Below are 6,363 nucleotides of genomic sequence, written 5' to 3' on the forward strand. Positions count from 1 at the left end.
GCATTTCTTTTCTATATCTCATGCTTAGTTGTTTGGAGAGTTCTTTGAGCAGCAGAATCCACATGAAATGTCAAGCTATTGTATGCAATGACCAGATTTGCACTGCGGAAGCATCTCTCTTGCAGTAATGTAGTGGGTAAAATGAGTATAATAGAGGACTAGGGAAGCAGTGGAAGTGCAATGATTAGATGAGGAAAAACCTGTGCCTAGTCCAGAGGTTCTTACAGTTAGCTGTCCAACGTGAGAATTACCAGGGAAATGCCGAGAATGTGCAATGCTTGTGTACCACACTCGGCATTTCCGGTGTAACCGGTCTTTTCAGGCACCCACACTTTATTTAGTGTGTATCCAGTACTGGAAAACATTGACCTTGGCTAGGTCATTAGGTGAAGAAATGAAGAGAGGGAGAGAGAGAGAGAGAGAACTGATTATTTGGGCTTACATCTTAAATACGCATGATTTTCTTAAGGGGTTGGCTAGTGATAATGTGAACCCCTGGTTAAAAGCCATTCTTCTATATCTTCATGCTCCTCTTCCCAAATGGGTGGCGTTTGGATTAGCATGGAGGCTGTATTAGATTTATTGGAAATGGCCAGACAATGCTGTCCCCTTTATAAGAGGAGTAGGAAAAATTTCCACACAGTTAACCCGCTTGTTAATGCTTTTGGCTTAGTGATTAAAAGTCCACACACAAACCTTCAATAATCAGTGCCGCATGCTACACGTGCATGCGCTTTTGTCTTTTACATTTTGGATAAAGATTAGCTGTCTAATTTCTACTTTGATGCTACAAGTAAACGGACTTGTGGGGTAACACAGCCAATGGAATTTAACGCTGAGATTAATTTTAAAAAAATGTTGGAAAGTCTAAAGAGAAAGTACTCAGGGCAGCAAACTCTGAATAGGACAGAAAGAAATGATCTTGTAGAAAGAGTGGAAAGAAGTCGGGGAACTGTTACCAGCATTCAGGTATCCAGACTGTTTTTGGGAAGTGGGGCGTTGGAGGGAGCCGCTGCCCCGTTACCCTGGGAGCCACACAGACGTTGTCACTGCACAAGCAACCTTCTAATGCCAGGAGCAGAGTACAATAGCCTGGCCTCTTTATATTTGCTCTCCAAATGAAGGATCCTAATAGGAAACTAGTTTTCATGGATCTTGGGATGTGCGGGCTTAATTGACATGAAATACTGTAGGGCTGGAGGATCAGAGTAACTCTACAAGGAAGTTGGCCGATGTCTGGTGTTAGGATGCTGGTCTGGAGCAGCCCTAGCCTAAAGCTGTATATATACATGTCTCATTAAATATGAGTGGATCAGCATGAAACACAATTGGGAAGCTCTGTGAGTTTTCCTATGTTAGGGTATGAAATAGAATCCCATATTAGCGATTGCTATGACATTATTAATTTCTCCGTTGATAGGTTCACAGTAGAGCTTATTGTCATATAAGTATATGGAAAATATTTAGACATACTGTAAAAAGAACAGACATGGATACATATACATGAAGAAGCATGGAGGAGAGAACTCTGTGCAGATGTATTTGCAATGTGCAAAATCCCACAGGCTTTAAACAGTACTGATGTAGCAGGGACGCTAAGCATTTTATTTTTAGATAAATGGCAAGTTTTCTTTCTCTGAGTTGATTTACAGGATCAACATTTAGAACTTTTCCTCTCAAAAGCTACCCTGGCTTCCTGTACTAAAAGGGAAGAGTGGGTTTGTCTTTGTGTAAGAATTGCCACTCAGCAGAAATACAGCCCTAGATAAACTTTCTTCCACATACTGGTGGTCATGCTATCCTGTTTCTAAACTACTTGATTGCTATTGAACCCTGTCCTTCTTAAGGCAGACGAGTCTGTTTACAGGTAAAGCATCTGTTCGGAGTGCTGATGTAGGGTACACCCTGATGTATTTGTGCTGAAGCATGGGCTTAGACTCTGACCATTGAATTACGTTTCTAAGGCAACATTGGTCTGATAAGGGGGGAGGGGGGAAACAAAAGTATAAAAAAAGATTAGGAATGGTAAGATCCTTCTGGAAATTTTCCTAGACAGGTATCTATTTGCTAGTCTCTTCTGCTGAAATGGTTGTTTCTCCCACCAGAAGCACTTAAGCTACAGGGGTCTGTTGTTACTCCTGTTTTGTTCTCAAACGTCTACATGGCTGTGGCAGTGTGGTAGTTTGTGTTGTCAGCTTGACAGAATCTAGGAGCAACTGAGAGACAGGCCCTTGGGCATGCATGTTAGCATTGCATTAATTGAGCTGGCAAGAGCCACCCACTGTGGGTGGCATGGTTGCCTTGTCTGGGTGCTGGACCATGTAAATGGAGAAAGGGGACTGAGCAGCAGCATGCATTCACCGCTTTTTGTTTTCTTATTATGAGTGCATTGCAACCAGCTGCTTCAAGCTCCTGCAGCTTTGCTTTCTCCTCTATGACGGACCTTACTCTTAACTGTGAGACCAAAAAAACCCATTTGTACCTTAATTTGTTTTCATCTGAGAATTTTATCACAACAAGAAGAAAAGTAGCTGAGACAATGGTGTTCCTATTGAGTTTTATATTCCACCTCCCCGAGGCTCACACCGTAAGTTTGGAGAAGCCATTCAAAAGGGCAACAGACGGGATTGCTCGTACTGCAGAGCATGCAGAATAACTCATCGTAGCAGTTGGCTATGAAGCAGTAATTGTCCTGGGTCAACCCAGCAGTGCTCACCTCAGCATCAAAACAATGATCATATTTGAGAATCACTGTTCTCTGCAGTTGAGGCAATTTTAACAGAAATAGAGCATCTGATATGGGCAGAGATATGAACAACATGCATAATACAGTTAATAACTGTGATCAGGTCATTAATGCTTCCAACATTAAAGTGAATATAGCCTTTCCTCATTCTATTATTCATTTATCATTCATTTGGCTTAAATCTTCTTGAAGAATATATTTTCTACTGGCCAATCAGTTTACTCACCGTCAGAGATCTATACAATTAAGGTCTTCTGAAAAACAAGTGAATCCTGTCAGCGTCTCATTCAAGACTTGGCCTCCAAAAAGAAATACCTGTCCTGAACAGTCATTTTTCTCTGATGAGACCCCAAGCATAATGCTAAAGGCACAGACACTTGCAGCACTGTATTTTATGATTAGCTGAACTCTGGAAGGCTTGTGCACTAATACCAGAAAATTCTTAGAGGAAGTATATGTCTAGGGTATGTGAGTTACTGTGCTATTTTATACTTCTTAGTCTTAATAAGTATTCCAGAAGCAGTTCACTTGTTTTCACATTTTGTTATGATGTTCATTTTCATGAATATGAAAGAAACTTAGAGCTTGGAAGTTTTCTGTCGCTGAAGGTTTTATTCAGCTGATTCTGAAACATTTTTCATCCCTTGCTTGTTCTCGGGCCTTAGAGAGTTACAATGACAGTGGCAGAATCATCATTCTGCATTAAATCATTTACGCATTTATTTTCTAACATCACTAAAGGCATGACCAACAATGGAAACTGGGTCTATTCCTCGAGGGATGAAATCGTTCAGGATTTCTTCTGCATAAAAACTGAACCAGCTGTGCTGCAAGGGTGGTCTTAATGAACATCTGGAAATGGGCATGCTCATATAAAACCCAGAGCTCTTTTCACATTTGTTGTCTCTGTTGACACAATTCAAGCTTCCAGTGAGAAAGCCCCAGTTCAGTACTTTTTTAGGCTTTTACAGGTGCTTTCTCCTATAGATGTGTTTTTGTGAAAAAGGTGGCCTGTTGTCCTTGATAATCTCATTCGGGGCCAGCATGGCTCTTTGGAGTAATTCCCTCCCTGGCCACTGATCTTTCAAATGTGTATAAACAATACTATGCCTCCTTGATCTAAGGCATGCAGACTCAGACCTTGATTAGGACCATGATGCATAAAAACTGGCTTTAACAAGTTTGTAGTAAATTGGAATTAGTATTCTACCATCTTTAAGCACCTGAGAGTTTCTACCTTAGATTTACCTTCCAATTCTTTCTCTTCCCCTCTTTCTTTCTCTCTATCTCAACTTTGAGACGTGTCTCACTGTATAGTTCAAGTTAACCTTGAACTCACGATTATCCCAGGACTGAGTTGAACATTTGAATTCACAATTCTCCTGCCTAAGCATACTGAGTGCTGGGGTTATATATGTACATTAATGGCCATGCCTGGCAGCATTCAAATTTTAAAGTTATTCTTAAAAAATAATTGAACTTGAATTAAAAAAAAATACATTGGCAAGTTTTGCACAGAATCATCTTACTTTTCATTTTCCATCATTCTTTTACTATTTCTTGCCCTCCCCTGTTTTTATTTTTTTTAAATAATTTCTACAAATATTAAAAATGAGATCTGAAAAGCATGGTTACCTCAGCTTAAGAAAGGAATCTCACACCACAATTCCAAACAACCCAGGAATGCTCAACTATCTTCTTTCTAATGGAAAAACATGTCTGGGTTTTTGGGAAGCAGGGTAGTTGGGAATGGTGAGATTCATTTGTATTTTCCTTTTGTAACATTTTCGAGGGCCATGAAGCTCCCTTCTGAGTCCCAACATCTTAACATATGAACAACCTGGAGCTTTTAGACAGACATGAAGAGGACAGATCTATATGCTCTACATGCTAGTGCTGATGGAAGGTTATTATTAAATTATATATGCAGACATTTACTGGGTAAATTTAAATCTAAGAAATTCCAAAGAGCTAGATACACGTAATTAAAACACATAGTCATATGCACATATTGATAACCCTTCTGAGAGCAGAGAACTTCTCTGTAATCCATCTGTTGGAATGCAGAGCACAGTGTGCCCACCAGGGGAGCCAGAAACGAACCAAGGACCAAGCAGTTAAGCAACAGCATTTCCTGGGATCTGGAGCCAAACAATGCTGCCAATGAGAGCTACCAACTTTGGTTTCTATAAACCAAGCCTTCATGGCCAGCCAGTGCAGGTTCAACAGGAGACAGGAACAGCTTTGGTCCCTCCAAGGTATTTCTCTGCTGCCAAGAATTCCTGAGGTGATAGAGGGTATCAATGCCTCTGTGGAACCAATGGTTACAGCAACATTGGAGACCTGTTTAGTAGAAATTGGAATGAGTACGCTACTCAGCCCATCTAAGCTATCTCCACCTCCCCAGGTTACTCTGAGTCGAAATATTTGCAGTCAGCTGGTGTCCTTCCATAATCTTTACTGTATTTCCGATTATAAGACAGGTAAGGCAAATTGTCAGTGATGGGTCTGAAGGTACAACCCAACTTGTGGGGAAAATCACATTTTTAGCAGCCTATAAGGATATAAACACGGCACCCAGAATGAGCCCCTAGTCTCCAAATTACACTGAAATATTTTTCACCTGCACACATGAAAATATGTGTCCACATTCATGTCTTTGCCAGTTCATAAAATTATTAAAAACAAAGTAACTATAATCCTGCATATATACTGTATATTGTGAATGTATGCATAGCTATAAAAATTTAAAGCCTACAAACAGAGGTCAGTAGAGGATCTGGAACAGTCATAGATACACAAATACATAAAGAGATAGACAGGCGTTTGTCCCAGTCTTCTTGGAGGTCACAGTCCAGGCATGATGTATGCAGTGTTGTCCAGCGTCTTTGACAAAGCCTGTTTGGGGCAACCATTCAGTTCAGGTAGTTGTGTGGTCATGCATGCCAAAGGCCCAAGAGCACAGACAGTGGGATTCAGGAGCACTGATAAGCTGCCGGACACGACTGCCATGCCCTGTCTTCTGCAGTGAGGCTGAGGGACTCTCCCAACCACCGGAAATGAAAAGAGACATGCATGGGCTTTGTTGCAGGTACTCTTGTGGGTGCTGCTGGAAAAAGTATTGTGGTAGGTGGGACTTCTTTTGGGGTAACAGTATTCCCACAGAAGACGCTTTGATTTTCACAGAAGCTTCTGTATTGGATGCTTTTCCTTTCACTACTATGGCTTCAGCTTTGTTCTGTTTGTGCTGCAGATACTAAGCCTTTTGCTTCCAGATCAGTTTTGTCTTTTTCTGGCAACTCCTACTTCAGCCAACTTTTTTTACTAAATTCTCTCAAATCTATACCTGGATGGTCAGCCACAGTGGTTACCAGATACTCTTAACAGAATACCTGGTAGGCCGACATGTTCGTCTTTTCCAGTGTAGTTCCAAGGATGTGGAAGGACAGTAGCTCTTTACAGGCTCCAGTGAAGACAATGTCTGATGAGCAGTCCCTTACTAACACTGGCTACCTACAAAGGAGCGAGCTGGGACAGCAGACCCTTCCCTGTTTTTAAAATGTCATTTTCATACTTGTGAGACCAGGTCACTGTGGGACAGGAGGTAGCCAGCCTTG

The 6,363-nt window shown here is 41.2% G+C and overlaps 1 pseudogene; it reads right to left on the reverse strand.

Moving 5' to 3' along the window:
* Nucleotides 1-5,593: 5,593 nt before the first annotated feature.
* LOC110539967 (HMG domain-containing protein 4-like) lies at nt 5,594-6,159 on the reverse strand (annotated as a pseudogene).
* Between the last annotated feature and the right edge of the window lie 204 nt (nt 6,160-6,363).

This window comes from Meriones unguiculatus, chromosome 21 (assembly GCF_030254825.1).
Source record: "Meriones unguiculatus strain TT.TT164.6M chromosome 21, Bangor_MerUng_6.1, whole genome shotgun sequence".
NCBI classification, from domain to species: Eukaryota; Metazoa; Chordata; class Mammalia; order Rodentia; family Muridae; genus Meriones; species Meriones unguiculatus.